The following is a 16,951-nucleotide window of genomic DNA, read 5'->3' as shown; positions in this document are numbered from 1 at the left end:
AAGGGATGAAATAAGACTTCACACCTTCACCACTCTCTGCCGGTAATCTGAGCTGCACTTCACGCCTCTGCCACTCCCTGTCTCTAATTTGAGATGCAGGATTTGCACTGACCTGAACACTGAGCAGCCAGCCCTCTCCTTTCAGCACAGATACCATCTGAGAGGACTGTCCATCATCCATTTATGTACAGCAATTCCCAGAAAACAAGAGAGCAGGAAGTACAGGGTAGAACAAGGGGCGTGGGAGGGATGCTCACAGTTCAGAGAGGTACAGATGCTACAGTCCAAGCCCAGTCAATGCCCTGGCTGCAGGGCATTGAGAAGAGATCCTGGGAACTGTGCGTTTTCATGTTCTCCATCAATTCAGAGTATCACAGAACCAGGTAGTAACGTGAGAGTTCACCAGGCAAAGGCCAATCAGAAAACAGAAACTGGACTGGGAGATGGGTGCATCATCGAACCCACAGGCAGGTAGCTGTGAGGGGGAGTCAACCTTCCCCAAAGCCGACAGTGTGCCAAGGCTGGTGACAGTTGATACTTTCTGTTGGTACATGTCACATTTATGTAGATCCTGCCATGTTCAAGAATGCATAAAGAAAGAGGGGAAATATGCAAAATCAGGGTGAGGAAACACCATCCTGAAAGCACAAAGGAAAAGCACGCCTCAGAAAATCATTCAGAAGAAAAACTGTCAGGAAACTGCCAGAATGTAAGAAACTGTGATTTCTTTGAAAGAGGAACAGCAAATAGTAACAGAAAAAAAAAAAAAAAAGCAGTTCATAAAAAGGATGACAAAGACGACAGTGGATGACGTGAGGATTACGAAAAATTGCTCATTTAAATCCATGTTTAGTTGTAGTTGTGGATAACTGCAAATACAAACATTTAAATCAGTGACTTGAGGGGCTAACAGGAAAAGTGTCCCCAAATTGCAAAGGACAAAAAGCAAGGAAATCAAGAGTCTACATAACATACATGTTTAAGAAGTATTCCATTATTAAAGACAGAATAGGTTAAAATTAGTAACCAATTGCAATTAAAATAATCTATTAATAATAAAATTAATAATCAACTGCAAAAATAAAAAATCATGCATATAGGCCGGGTGCGGTGGCTCACACCTGTAATCCCAACACTTTGGGAGGCCGAAGTGGGGAGATCACTTGGGGTCAGAAGTTCAAGGCTAGCCTGGTGAACATGTTGAAACCCTGTCTCTATTAAAAATACAAAAATTAGCCAGGCATGGTGGTGCACACCTGTAATACCAGCTACTTGAGAGGCTGAGGCAGGAGAACTGCTTGAACCTGGGAGGCAGAGGTTGCAGTGAGTGGTGATCACGCCATCGCAACCTCACACCACTGCAATTGTGCCTGGGTGACAAAGCAGAACTTCGTCTCAGAAAAAAAAAAAAAAAAAAAAATCATCCATATAAACAGGCAAAAAGAGAAAGGGTTACCCAGGAAATCAGATTTTCCTCAGACTTTTCCTCTACCCTACTAATGGCTACAGAGCTCTTTCTACTAGAAGAAAAGCTCCATACAGCAGGGATTTTGTTTTGCTCCTTGCTCTATCATGGTACACATAGGGCCTGGCATCATCCCTTGGAAAGTGCTAAAAGACAAACCCCACTGAGTTTAAAGCTTCACGGGGTACAATCATTGTTATGTCCATTGCTGTGGGTATTCAATAAATATTTGTTGAAGCTAAACTGCAAATATGAATTTATATCCAAAACTTTGTAATTCAAGACATACAAATCCATCAAGTTGTAAGAGTATTTCATATGAAAGAAATAGGAAGGTTCTCCTAGAGGCATGCGAGTGAGGACACCACCCCCTTACCCTCCAGGCTCTGAGAGAGAAAATTAGGAAGATAACACAGCCATGGGGAAGTAATAATACAAATGCAATGCATGTGTAAGCCATTTCTTGCTCAGTATAGACAAACTCCCAGGGCAAAAATCCAGTGAACTGTGTGCTGCCTGGTGGATTTTCCAGCTCACTGGGGGTGAAAATTAGTGCCTGAGTATTTCATTCGCTTCCTTTTCTGCTCCTGTCCATCCCAGAACCAGGATACAAGTTTCTCCTACAAGGCCAGTGCAGATGAAACATTGGGCCATGTGTAAGGAGCACGCATAACTGATGTTCCCTTTCTGTCCAGGCACATGCCAACAATGGGGACTATTCAGGCTTTAGGGACACTGTGCTGGGAGGATCCACAAACAAGAAGTCTTTGTTTTTCGTCTCCACCAAAACAACACTGTGCTATGTAAGACACCACAGTGGCCATTTTCTTTGCCGTGGAACTTCAGTCTTGATTTTCTGCATGTTAAAAACTCATATTGAATGGACCAAGTCTTGTTTTCTTCCTTAAATCGGGTAAGACCAATAAACCACCCAGTGGCAATGCTTTCTGTCATCAAAACCCTCTTTATGTCATCCTCCAAGAGCTGTCCCTGCTTTAGAAATCAAAGTATGCGATATGATCTCAATATGGAAAATAGCAGTCCCTCACCAAAACGAAGTACTAAAGACAGACACAAACACATTAACAAAGCTTATGTTTGTATTGGGGGATCCTCTGGTTGCTTCAATTCTATTTCTTTCACCAATTTAAAAATTTTACTTTATTTAAAAATATTTAAAAATAATTTTTTGATTTTAAAACGTGTTTTGAAATTACTTTTTTTTTTTTTTTTTTTTGAGACGGAGTCTTGCTCTGTCGCCCAGGCTGGAGTACAATGGCGCGATCTCGGCTCACTGCAAGCTCTGCCTCTCGGGTTCACACCATTCTCCTGCCTCCTGCCTCAGCCTCCCGAGTAGCTGGGACTATAGGCGCCCACCACCGCGCCTGGCTAATTTTTTGTATTTTTAGTACAGACAGGGTTTCACTGTGTTAGCCAGGATGGTCTCCATCTCCTGAACTTGTGATCTGCCCACCTCGGCCTCCCAAAGCTCTGGGATTACAGGCGTGAGCCACCGCGCCCAGACTGAAATTACTTTCACAATCAGCAAGTCATCATATACAATCCTAAACATAATATATGATCCCAATTATGGAGAAAAATATACACAGCATAAGAAAGAATGCCCCTAATTATTTTCTTATTTCTGTTTTTCTGTATTTTCCATGTTTTCTATAAGGGGCATATTAATTTTTTTATTTTTTTTTTGAGACGGAGTCTCGCTCTGTCACCCAGGCTGGAGTGCAGTGGCGCAATCTCGGCTCACTGCAAGCTCCACCTCCCAAGTTCATGCCATTCTCCTGCCTCAGCCTCCCGAGTAGCCGGGACTACAGGCGCCCGCCACCCCACCCGGCTAGTTTTTTGTATTTTTTAGTAGAGACGGGGTTTCACCGGGTTAGCCAGGATGGTCTCGATCTCCTGACCTTGTGATCCGCCCGTCTCGGCCTCCCAAGAGCATATTAATTTTAATGCCTTTTTAAAATTCTAAGCTTATTTTCTATTATCAGCTAGTACATGAATATCACCTTACTAAAAATATTTAAACAAGTCCAATAAAACCCTCCTTGACATATCCCATCACACCTGACATCCCCTAAAATGACCACTATTTATCAGGTAGGGTTTTAGGGTTTATTGTATTATCTTTCAAATGGCAAGACAGTTGGCGTGGGGGGGTTATCTTTAAGAAAACAAAGACAAAATGACTTTCTCAACCAATGCAAGGCTAACACAAAAATTAGAGACGGAAGGCACCTTAGTAATCATCTGATCACATCTCACCATTTTACAGATCGGCAAACGGAGGCCCGGAGACAGAGACTGGACACCGAGTCTCCCCAGTAGCCACACAGAGTCCTCTCCTTGCCCTCGGACTGCCCTAAACCTGGGTGCAGATGTCACCCCCATGACCAGAGGGCTAGCTCATGGTCAGATGGCACAGCAGAACCAAGGCCCCATTCAGGACCACTCCCCAGGCCGATCTCCACACTGCTAGGAAAGGTGACCCTCTCCGTCAGGCCCAGCTCTCTTCTGCTCAAGTACAAGCTACTTCCCGTCTGTTAGCAGCCAGGCAGACCTCATGAAAGGAAGGGCCCAGGGAGGAAACATCTGTGTATACAAGAGGGGTGAAGTCATAAGCCCTCTTGACTTTCCCTTTTGGCAAATCCTCTTCTGCCTAATTTTTTTTTCCCCTACATCATTGAGATGTAAAGCTCCATTCAAACAAGGGGGCCTGGAAGACTCCAGCAGCTTCTAGAAACCAAAACTTCCATTCTGCTACAGAGATTCTCAAAAGAAGGTATGTATTGCTGCACGGGGGTGTGGGCGGGGCTAAGAACAGAAGATATATGCCCCGCAAACCACTCAGTTGACCACAGACATCCATGTGTTTTCCCCCTAAACCCAGCTTCTGCCCTTCAGCCAAGCAGAGAGGAAGCTCAAATGCAGGTTCCACAGCCTCTCAGCCACATAACCTTGGCCAAGGCACTTCACCTCTACAAACCTCATCTTTCTTCTTTTCCACATAGGAAAACGCAGATGCCACCACCTACTTCGTAGAATTTTTGCAGGGATTAAATAAGAGAGTAGAAACAATGGTAGGTATATATCAGCTTCATCCCATACTTTCCCATCCCCTTGAGAAAAGCCATCAACAGAGGTCACCAACACTGAGTCATTCGTGTTGCCGGGACTTTCCCAGCAGCCCGGCTAAACTCTCCAGAATGACACCTTCTAACCGTTCTGACATAGACTGAGCCAATGGAAAAAGCGAGAGAAAGAGCACGTGAATGACAGGACTAGACATTCAAAGAACCGTCAGAATGGGTTCTCATCAATGGCTTCGTGGGCCTAGAGCCCTCCGAGTAAATACATTTGGAAAAGATGTGGTTTCTTGGCTCGCATGGACTGTCTGCTAAAGTAACTAAAACCATTTGACAGAGAGAAAGCTGAAGGAGACCCGCCAGTAAAACTCAGAGGGCGGAGAACACACGCCAAGTCCACCAGGGCTACAACCATGGAAAGCTGCTGGGGTAAATGAAAACAAGACCAAGAAACAAACATGGTCCTTGGCCAAGAGCTGCAAACAAACCAGTGCAAGACCCTAGCAAACTTCTTAAAATGGTCGCATATGCCTTCATCTGGACACTCTTGCCATGGGCAAGGACACTCCAAGAAAATATTGTACCCCAGATCGATCGCTCAAGCTCCCAGAAATGAGACAGGTTGGATAACAGGCAGGAAAAATGAGCTAAGTTCCCCTTCTTCCCCAGCATTGGATATACGCAAAATCAATTTCACTGCCTTTATCTCACCATTAGATCTTATCTTTTTGTTGTTTTTTAGTAGCTAAAGGACTACTGTGGACCAGTAACTTGATATACAGCAGTTTAGTTGACGCTTATAAAAAGCCTGGTAGGGAAGTCTTTATTTTCATTTTATAATTGGGCTAGCTTGAACCCAGTGGTCTGTCTCCAAAGCTAGTGCTAATTCCATCTCACCCCACACTGTCCCCCGATTCCTCCATCTACAATCATAGAAAGCTGATAGGCTGAATGAAAACGAGCCCTAGAAACAAACATGGTCCCTGACCAAGAACTGCAAAAGGCAGTTCCCAAAACCCTTTCCCATTGTACCTGAGGCTCCTCTGCGGTGTCTAGGAATCCAATATCCCAAGGCAAATCCTCCAGGGTGGAAGTTCCAGTCGAAGCCATGACCTGCCAAGGTCTTGATCAATTGTCAAATTGATAATCAGGGAGAAGGTAACAGCAGATTGCCTGTGGGAAGCCTCATTAACTGGTGGGAGGGTCCCAACAGGAGAAACAGGACTAAGAGGGTGGGTAGGAAACGACCAAGAGAAGCATCTCCACAGCCAAGAGCCCTGACCAGCACCCCTGAGTGAAATGATACCCTAGAAGGATGCCAACTGAGTGTCACACACTGCATAGCTGTGAGCAGTTTTTTCAGCTGGCAGGGCTGGGAGCCCCAGAAGGCAGCCCCTGTGCACTCATGCAGAACAAGTGGCACAGAGGCTGCCACAGGCTCCGTCCTCACCCTGACGCACTCACGCTCAGTCCCCAGAAAGCCCCTCCTGTGTAAGCTGAATTCTGGAAGCCTGGGTTCAACTCTCCAACCCAGAAGGGGAACCACCTTGCTCTGTCTAGTGGGCCAAGCTCCTCATTTTGGGGCTGTCTACTGGGCAACTGAGCCCCCGCCCATGCCCAGCTTCTCCTCCCCTGTGCATAGCCACACCTCAACCCCACAGAGGCTCTCCTTTGGGTGGCCTGCGATGAGCGGCCTTCATCCCTTACGCATGGGAGCTCCTTGAGAATAACGTCCTACTCAAATCCATCCCCAGGCACAGAAAATGTACACAATAAACACACATTGGCTAGATGGAGTTCTTCCCGGTCTCTGAGTAGGGTTTTCGGCTCACCTAGAAAGCAGCTTTCTTACTTTCCTGGGGTCACCCAGGCACCAAGGCGAGGGAAGAGAGGGAACCCAGAAGGCAGAGACAAAAGCACTGCCCTTACATTTATCTATTTTATCCTAGGAGGGGTCTGGGCTACTTAAATGCTCTCAGGAGTCCCCAAACCACAAATGAATAAAACGGACCAAGGGGAAAAGATCATCCATGGCTTTGCGGGCCTAGGGCCCTCCAAGTAAATCCATTTAGAAAAGACGTGGTTTCTTGGCTCATGTGGACTGTCCACTGAAGTAACTAAAGCCATTAGAGAGAAAGCTGAAGGAGGCCAAGTGATCTTCTATGAAAACAGCAGTCTGAGTTACCAATGCTAGCTCTGAAATGTACATACGTGGCTGCCTCTTGCCTATATGATTTTAAAGAACTGGTATATTTTCACCCAAGGACCCCCAGCGCCTGAACACTTGGTCACCCTGGAGAAGCCCTTGTTTGTAGGGTCACACGCCACCGGCTCCATGGGAAGGGAGCCCAGGAACCATCTCTCTAGAACAGTAGAAGGCACCAGGCCTCTTCATCAACGTGGCATCTGTGGAGCCCACAGATGCAAGTGCTGAATCGTCTAGAAAAAAAACAGGACTGAGATTTGCTGAGATCTCAGAATCTGGAAGAACTCCTCCAGCCCTCTCCACAGGTACCGACTCTGCCTGGAGGAGCACGGCAGTGAGATCCTTCTCTTTGGCTAGGGAGCCTCACCTCTCTCCCCCATGGGTCTTTTTTTTTTTTTTTTTTTTTTTTGAGACGGAGTCTCGCTCTGTCACCCAGGCTGGAGTGCAGTGGCCAGACCTCAGCTCACTGCAAGCTCCGCCTCCCGGGTTTACGCCATTCTCCTGCCTCAGCCTCCCGAGTAGCTGGGACTACAAGCGCCCGCCACCTCGCCCGGCTAGTTTTTTGTATTTTTTAGTAGAGACGGGGTTTCACCGTGTTAGCCAGGATGGTCTTGATCTCCTGACCTCGTGATCCGCCCGTCTCGGCCTCCCAAAGTGCTGGGATTACAGGCTTGAGCCACCGCGCCCGGCCCCCATGGGTCTTAAAAGGAGAGAAGAAAGTGACCATAACAGGTGCTGGCGTCCTATCCACCCCCTGAGCATCGGAGCGATGATTCTCAAGCTTCAGCACGCATCAGAAGGGCTGTTAGGACACGGTCTGCTGGGCCCACCCTGCGAGCTTCTGGATCCGTAGGTGTGGGTGCCCACCCAACTATCTGCATTTCTCACAAGCCCCCAACTGATACAGCTGCTGCACATGTAGGCACTCCACTTTGAGAATCACTGACTTCAAGAGAAAAACAAAGACGGTCTGTTCTAAATCGACCTCTGGACCTAGAAGATTAATCTTCAGGAAACATAAATTCACTTTCGGAAAGAAAGAGACTCTTTTAACTTTTTTTTTTCTGAAAAGCATGGTCCTTTTACTTTTCTTCTTTTCATAGACATGGGTGCAGGGAATATTGCCTGCTTTCCCTAACCATAAGAAAAGGCATCCAAATGAAATGAATAATGGCAACTGTTCTGCTCTCGGCCTTAGCGCGGGTAACAGCAGCGATGGGTGCGGACTGCGCAAATTGGAAACCCACTACTTATCATCGGCGTATTGTTGCCAAGCAGGACGGCAGGCTCGGTGTTGCTAGAGCATCTCGTTTTTGCAAGACAAGCTGGAAATCTGGATGTTTAATGTAAAAGCTGCAGATTTTAAGATGTTGGCAACGAACTGAAACATTTTTTAAATCAAACCATGGGCAACCAAAAACAAAACAATAACGCAAGAAAACCCCCATGATTCTGCATTTGATTTTGCATATGTGCAACCCCTGATTGTAACTGTCGGGGACCTTTATGAGCAGTCATTTGAAGACGGGGTTCCCTGGTTCTAATGAACTGAATACCACCATCTTAGACTAAAGTACCAATCAGCACATCTGCCCCATACCATAGATCCTTTTAGCCAGGACCTCTTACACACTGGTGGGTGCAGCTGGATGCCAGCTTCTGGGGGATCTGGGAACCCCTCCCAAGGGCTTGTGCATGTGTGGCCCGCTCCCACCCACCGGAGAACTGGGCTCCCTAAGCCTGGGCCCAACCTTCTTGGGAAAGGAAGCGCAAGACAAGATTCCCGAGGCAGTAAGGACCCTGGAAATCCTGTCCTCTTCAGTCTCTGGAAAGAGGAACAGCGTATCAGCCGAGAAGGTTTGGAAGTGGAGGCGGCGCGTGAGAAAGCTGGAACAGGTTAAGGAATGAGGCAAGCACCACCAGGAGAAAGCAATCGGGGCGACATCAACACATCAAACAGGTTGACAGAAGAACAGGAATTTGGGAACGGAGGAGGAAGCCAGTCAGGCACAGTGGCCTGGGGGAGGATAGAGGCCCATCCTCAGGTCTGAACGAGAAATGACACAGTCATTGTGGTGAGCAGAGAGACGCCCGTGGGTAGCAAGCCCAAGCACTGGAAGCTAGCACCTGGGAACACGGGCCATGGTGGGAAGGAAGGCTGGATCCACGCCTCGTGGGAGGTGGAAGGTATCCAAACCTGCAGAGGTAGGGAGAGTGGGAACGTGTGCTCTGGGGCCGCTGGGAAGACTGAACTGTGATGTGGCCATAGGCGTCCTCACTCTGCCCACAGGAACTGTCCCCTGGCCGACCTCAGACTCTGGCCACCTCCCTGTCCCCAGACCTCCCGCTTCCCAACTGGCTTGTTCGTCCCTGTCTGTACCGCACTGCACATCAGCTTCCCAAAACGACGCTGCATCCTGATCCCCACTGAAAACCAGTCCCTTCTCTTTCCAGGTTGGCCAGGTTTTCCCCCACAAGGAAATCGGCAGCCACCTCCTGGAGACAGTCCAGGCACATTCAGCCACCGCTGGAGGCCAGCAGTTTTCAAACTTTATTTTCCAAGTCTGATTCACAATAAAAAACACATTTTACTTCACAACTCAATACACAAAAACAAAACAGAAGTTTCATGGAAAAATGCTTGCCCTCGCCACATGTAACGCACGCCGATATTTTTCCGCTCTGGTTTTTTGTGCGGGTTGACACTGATCACTTGCACTATGTGGCTCATGATACATGGTTTGGAAAACACTGCTTTACCTGGTCCCAATCTCCGTTTTTAGAATCTTTTTTTTTTTTTTTTTTTTTTTTTTTTTACCTCCGTCTCAATCAACAACCCCTATAAAGGATTCCTTCATGACACTTTCTTTGACCCACCAGGTAGAAGTGAATTATCCCCAATTCTGAATCTCCCAGTCCCTGCAGACTGTATATCATTCACAGGCACTTAGATGATAGTCATATAATTTTTCTCTTTTCTAGAACAGGGTCCAATGTCCGGGTGCAGTGGTTGATACCTATAATCCCAGGACTTTGAGAGGCCAGGGCAGGAAGATCACTTGAGTTAAGGAGTTTGAGACCAGTCTGGGCAACACAGCGAGACCCCATTTCTGCAAAAAAATTTAAACATTAGCCAGGCATGGTAGTGCGTGCCTGCAGTCTCAGCTACTTGAGAGGCTGAGGTGGGAAGATTGCTTGAGCCCAGGAGTTCAAAACCAGCTTGGGCAACATAGTGACAAGCCTGTTTCTACAAAAACTTTTAAAATGAGCCAGGCATGATGGTGCACACCTGCAGTCCCAGCTACTCAGGAGGCCGAGGTGGGAGGATCGCTTGAGCCCAGAAATTCAAGGCTGCAGTGAACTATGAGTATGCCACTGCACTTCAGGCTGGGGAACAGAGTGAGACTCTGACTCTGGAAAAAATAAATTAATAAATAAATAATAAAGTAAATAAATAAATAAAAGAACAAGATCTCAGTCTTTGGCTCCAACACTTAAAATATCTGTCAAATGTTTGATGATATAGGGGAAGCCCGAATGACATATTCTGACAGCAATAAAATTGTACTACATTTCACACCATACTAATCAGAGGAGCTGTCTGAAGAAACCCCATCCTCAGACAACTCCTCTGACTGGGCCCGTGTTCTGATACCAGTGACCCCTCTCCCAGTCACAGGAGAACAGAGCTGTGGCCCGCTATGGTGGCATGCCTTCTAGTTTGCAATCCACTCTGCTCTTAGATACATCACACCCCTATCACAGTCCTCGATAGGTTCACACCGGCCATAACACTGACTCATTGCAATGCCAGGGGAAGATATTTAGCACATCTTGAGGTTAGGTGGGGAAATGGAGCCTCAGAAAAGTTGACAAAATGGTCACACGGGTAGAAAGTGGCTGAATCCACCCAAATCCAAGTTTTATAGATTCAAACTTCCATGCTCTTTCCAGAGGCTGATCCAGATCGAGTTATACAATCCTGTGTTCATTACATGTCCCCGGCTTGCAAAACCAGAAAGGAACATCCGGGTGTGCGGGCCGCGTTGCACCCCCTTTCACTGTTGTGTACACCCACACACTGCCTGGTCCCATGACAGAATGTGCATAAACGTGGCATGTATGAGTAAGTCAGAAGATCGGTGTGGACCTGGTTTCCCGTCCCAATTTCCCAGAGCAGCTGTGTGACGTCTGGCAGAGCGTGTCACCTCTCTGAGCATCTCCCTCATCTAGAACCTGAGGGAGCTGTATCTGCTGGTTCCCAAGGACCTTTTCAGGCTTCTCCTGAGAATTCTACCACGCCACTTGGAGCCATGTGGCCTCTACAAAATCTAGCTCCACTGGGGAATTAAGAAAAGGCAGATTGAGGAGGAGATCCAAAATAGGAAACTGAGGTAAATCCCAGGAAATCAAGAAAAACTCACTTCCCACGGAGTTCATCTCAGATACATCCCCTGCCCAAGTGGCTTTCTCGTCTTTCCAGTTCCTTGGGTCACAGCGTGACCCAGGCTCACTGGAGGCATGAGGAGGACTGATACACGGGGAAACAGAAGAATCCCCCGAATCCCCCCAGAGCAGAGCCAAACCCAAGCCAAGCAAGAGGTCATCCAAGGAGGATTTCTCCTCCTGCAGGAGTGGCAGCTGCCTGGCGCTCAACCTGCTCCAATTAGCTTCGAGCATCTGCATCAAAGATAACTAGCAGCTCCCTGGTTCCAACTCACCTCAGCCTCGTGGTGTGTCCTTATGCAAATCTGACACGCTGGTCATTTTCTGCCACCATCCCCATATCCGCTGCTTCCCCGTGGCATCAGCTAATTCACTGTGCAAAGCAGCATTTATATATAGAAAGTTGCAGCCACGCAGGTTAGCATTAAAATAGAGATTTGACGTTGCCATGGCAACCAAACAAATGATATTCAAAATGAAAGAGAAGTATTCTGCAATCGGAAAAGCATGTCCACAGCCTTCCAGGGCAGCTGGGCCCCTTCCCCCTGAGGGTGGGTGGGATGCCTCTGGAGAAGTGCCTGGTCCTGATGAACCTCCACCTCCCCATTAGGTCACCCCTCTGCTTTCAGCTGCAGCCATCATCCCCTGCACACGCTCCTTCCAGCCTGGAGTGGACCCGAGACCAAGACACTGAGAGAGTGTGATGATCCAACCAGGTAGAGCAATTTGCAAAAACTCTACTCCTTAAAGCGCCAAGGAGAAGCAACCCGTGGCCCTGGTGCTTTAGTAAGGAAGCTTCTGGAAACAAGGCTGGCCTTCTGCCACTGCCTGCCATAACGAAGAGTCAAGAGGCCACCAGCTAGCCAAGTGACACTGGGCAGACTTCTGTACCTCTCTGAGCTTCCAGCTTAAAATGAGCCGGGAGTGGGAGGAGGAAGCAGACGCATAGGGTCTTAACCTCATGACTCCGGGATATGCAGCTTTTCCCCGCTACCACCACCTTCTTTTTCTACATTCCTCTTGGATATTGCTGAAGCCCCAGGGCCGGACAGAAGCTACTGATTCCCAGGTCTGACACATGGAATAACCCTGTCACTTTCCTTCTGTGCACCTGGCCACCACCCAGAAAGCCCACAGCCCCCAAGACGAAATGTCTAGATTCCGGTCTTCAAGGAGCTCCTAACAAGGCTAGGGGCCTTGAACAAATCTGGGACCTTTCTGGGGCTCATTTCTATATGTCAAAATCAAGTGTGATCTAGAAAGACTTAAATTAAAAAGACTGCCAATACCAAGTGCCGGCAAGGATGCAGAGCAACTGGAATTCTCGTATGTTGCTCGTGGGAACACAACATGGTACAGTCCTTCTGTAGGGCAGTGTGGCAGTTTCCTGTAACATTAAACACACATTTACCATGTGGCCCAGCAATGCCACATGTAGCCTGTGTTTCTAACCAGGGAAGACTTTGTGCCCCGTGAGGACATTTGGCAAGCCTTGTACACATTTACCGGTTGTCATGATGGTGGTGGGAGAGGCTGAGTGAGTGCATTAGCTCCCTGCAGAGACACCTGTTGTTTCCAAAGAGACACCTAGAACCAAGAGTACCTCTGACCTAAGCTGAGGGCCAGAGAAGGGCCTTGGCTGTGCAAATCCACTGAAGGGTCTGTAAATGGTCTCCCTCCTGACCCAGCCCAAGCTTCTAGGCCAGGACCAAAACCAACTGTGCCAATCTGCTTCCCTCTCCTGGAGCAGTTCCCAAATCAAATGCAAACCTCATGGTTGCCCCACTGAACCCTGGAAGAACACAACTTCCTACTTACCCAGAACAACAACTTCAAAGCCACTTTGCATGGTTGCTGGCTCCGAAGCCACACAGAGATGACGGATTACAAGGAAGAAATCAGAACCATATGGATTTCATATTCAGCAAAATAAACAGAATTACAGCATCGGGGTTGGGCCCAAGAAACCAGGGGGCTGTGTGTTTGGCCCAGAGCCCGGGCTTGGTGGCCCCCAGCATGGGCTGGGCTCTCCCGGCCTCTCCTCCCCACCCATGACTCCCACAGACAGCGCCAGGGGCGTCCAGCCTGCTGTCTGCCACTCCTTGCCAAGGCCCCAGCGAGCAATCCTGCTTCGGCTGACATTTTTTGTGTTTTACGGAGGTTTTTTATATCCTCTTTTATGGCACAGTTGAAGATAGTTCAGCTTCTTTTCTAGTTTCATCCAAAGATGCACACAAGCACCGACAGGAATGCTGTGTCGTTAATGACAGTGTGACGGCCCTGGAGCCTCTGGGGGGAAGCTATGGGAGGGGGCAGCTGTGGCACCCACCCCCTTTCAGGCCCCTGATTCATTTCTCCCACAGCGAACTGCGCTGGGCGTTCCCACTCCCAGCCTCCCTCTCAGCCCAGAACAGAGGAACTCTTTCCTCTCCCAGTTTCTAGGGGAACAATATGGCACTCCATGTGTAGCCCGTGTTTCTGAACCAGGTGCACTTTTGCCCCTGGGGGCCATTGGGGCAATATTTGATGACATTTACTAGCCAAGGATGCTGCTAAACGCTCGACAATGCACAGGACCACCGCCCACAACAAAACAATCATCCAGCCCAAAATGTCAACAGCAACATGGCCAAAAACCCTGGTATAGACACTGACCAGGCTTCAGTTGGTTCCCAGTGCCCCTGACCAAGGTGCATGTCCACGGAGGGATCAAGCTCAGGACTTTTAGAGATCACAGACAAGTTCTGATCTACATGAAGGAGGAATATTTACCATTCTCGTAATTACTTTAAAGCAAGCTCTAGGCTGGGCACAGCGGTTCATGATTGTAATCCCAGCACTTTGGGGGGCCAAGGCGGGTGGATCACTTGAGGTTAGGAGTTCAAGACCAGCCTGGCCAACATGGCAAAACCTCGTCTCTACTATAAATACACAAAACATTTGACATCCCTGAAGGAAGACAGCCTGCTGGGTGTCACTTGGCTACCTGGTGGCCTCTTGACTCTTCGTGATGGCAGGCAGTGGCGGAAGGCCAGCCTTGTTTCCAGAAATCAAGACGTCAGCTGGGCACGGTGATGCACACGTGTAATCTTGGCAACTCAGGAGGCTGAGACATGAGAATCAGTTGAACCCGGGAGGTGGAGGCTGCAGTGAGCCGAGATTGCGTCACTGCACTCCAGCCTGGGAGACAGAGGGAGACTCAGTCTCAAAAATAAATAAAAAATAAAATAAATTCTACAACTGATTGGGATATCAATTGATCTTCCAATGATTCTCCATTGATATAGAGAAAAGATAAACTTTAAAAACATAAAATGCATCTTGCCTATAGAAACCACACGAACACAGTGGGCACAGATCATTTAAATCTTTTGATGTGAGTAACTTTAAATAACACAGCTAATTCTGCTTTGCTGGTGGGTTGCTTTTTGGTCTCAGAAATCCCTGAACCAGCAAATCAGGGCTGCTCGCATGCCTATGCTCTCCCTTTCCTTTCTTCTCTCCCCCAGGAGTGCTGAGCCACCGTTGGCTGACGCTAACTCCTAATGACCCAGCAGATCTCAGTTCCCACCGCAAATGCCCTTTCACCCCCCAGGATCCTGTGGGTAGCCGAGCAGTCCTGCACAATGTGGGTGAGGCCTGCAGTACCTGGAGCAGCCCAGGGGAAGGCGGGGACGTCCAGGGAGCTCCATCTACACTGTGCAGACATCAGGGGGCACACAGTAGGATGGACCCCTCCTGGACCCCTCCCCCCAGCAAAGGCAACCTCGCTCTGTGCTCCCATTTACCTGCTGCCTGGGCTTTCCAGAGTGGGCCAAGAAAGGGAAGCAGAGTGGCTCTGTGGTGGTTTCATGGGGTTTCCCCTAGAGGAACAGATAGGCAGAGCTTGCTAATGCCACTTCTTTGTCATTCTTGCAAAAGGAGTCCCTGCTCCCGCCTACCTCCATCAAAATAATAGGCAACAGCATGGTGGCACCCGGCACGTGTGTGTGTGTGTGTGTGTGTGTATGTGTGTGTGTGCGCACGCACATGATACTCACAAAGATGTCCCCATGTCCTACACCACAGGAGGGCCCCTGCCATCCTGCTCTCTCTGCTGAGGAAACTTCTTAATTAACTTCTCTGTTGCAATGATCCACCATTTTCTGCCAAAGCTACCACCTCTGCTCCAAAGCAGGGAAGCAGCAGCTCCAGCAAAGCCCTGACAAATCATCTAGGGTCTACAATTATGCTCATTTCAGAGAATGAATTCAAGGTTCGAACTGTTCGGCAGTTTGCCCCAGGCAAACGGGGGCAAAGTGCATACACCTGCAGCTACTAACAGCGGGGCCGAGATCAAGGTGTCAGGGTGAGGATCTCATCCAAGGTCACACTGCTAACAAGATATGACACCGAGAGCTAAGCCCTGCACATCTGGCTCTGGAACTCTTAACACATCACCTCCACTCTAACCTGTTCACCACGGCAGCTTCCGGACCACCATCTAGTATGGTTCCACCGTGGGTCACCGTCCCTGGCCAAATGCTTCCTTCAAGACACTCAGGCCACGGGCTCCCCCTTGCACGGGTGGTGAGGGGGTCAGAGGAAGCGTCTTGTTTTTCATCCAGCCACAGCAGTTCCTTTGTTGCCTCAATGCCCCTGGTGAGTCACCTCCTCCAAAGGCCATTGCCAAAGAGAGCCCCATTTTAGCACGAGCGCTCGTCCCCACTTCCCTTTTCCATTTCCCAACACGGCCCTCACCACCTCGAACATGAGTCACATACATGCCAACAGAAGTTCAAAGATGCCCTGATAATGTGATTTTTAAACACGCGGTCCCAGCGGCGGTGGCTGCTGCAGCTTCCTGGACCTCTCACTCAATCCCCTCCACCTTCTGGAGCCTCCCGGATCGACGTCTTCATTTCCCGGGCTCCACAACACGCAGGGAGTGTGAGTCTGCTTTTCACACGTGGGAGTCTCGTGCCAGAGGCTGGGGCAGAGGGAAAGCGTCACAGCCTGATCTGGCATTTCCAAGCACAGCCTGGGGGTCTGTGACCTGGAAAGCACAGCAGGCTCTCGTAGCACCTGTATGCTGTGTGGACCTGTCCAGTGGCCATACACACCCCGGCTTCTGAAACAAGCACCTTGATTTTTCTACTGTGGAAACACCTTTCCCCTTTCTCAGCCCTCCAGGTTTCTGGGGGTAAGTGGCTCCTGCCTGGCCTGTTAGCGCGTGCCCTCTCCCCAACCGCAGTACTAGTTCACGAATGCGCACGTTACCCATCTGGGGCCAGATACCTGGAATTTGGTTTTGGAATTACTGGGAACAGATGTATTACTATTAAAGGATGCAAGCCTGAAGCTGCCGATGGTCACGATGAAACCTTGCAGGAAGTCTCACTGAGAACGGAGTCAATGGAGAAGGAAAGGGGCTGATGAGGAAGAGAAGGAGTCAGAGACAGAGAAACATCAGACTGCCGAGACTGTTTAAGCCACTTGATCAAACCATGCCTGAAGCTGAACTTCCTGGCACTGTTCCTTTTTTTGTTTGAAGCCAATTTGAGTGAGATTTCTTTTCATTGATCTCGCTCTGTCCACAGGCTAAAGTACAGCAGTGCAATCATAGCTCACTGCAGCCTCGAACTCCTAGGCTCAAGCAATCCTCCTACCTCCGCCTCTCAAGTATCTGGGACTACAGGGGAGTGCCACCACACCTAGTGAATTTATTATTTGTAGAGATGGGGGTCTCACTAT

The 16,951-nt window shown here is 48.7% G+C and overlaps 1 protein-coding gene across 3 annotated transcripts in view; it reads right to left on the bottom strand.

The window, feature by feature from the left end:
• Positions 1–16,951, bottom strand: part of GAS7 (growth arrest specific 7) — a 289,764-nt gene that overhangs the window by 135,361 nt on the left and 137,452 nt on the right. Inside the window, exon 1 of one of the 3 annotated variants that reach the window (XM_050765351.1) lies at positions 11,494–11,615. The exons of the other annotated variants lie outside the window; for them this stretch is intronic. The gene's annotated coding sequence lies outside the window, so the exon portion shown is untranslated. Of the gene's footprint in view, positions 1–11,493; positions 11,616–16,951 lie in introns of those variants that run through there. 3 annotated transcript variants of the gene reach the window in all.

This window comes from Macaca thibetana, chromosome 16 (genome assembly GCF_024542745.1).
Source record: "Macaca thibetana thibetana isolate TM-01 chromosome 16, ASM2454274v1, whole genome shotgun sequence".
NCBI classification, from domain to species: domain Eukaryota; kingdom Metazoa; phylum Chordata; class Mammalia; order Primates; family Cercopithecidae; genus Macaca; species Macaca thibetana.
Note: the sequence above shows the minus strand (reverse complement) of the source record. Positions and strands in the feature narration are given on the sequence as shown.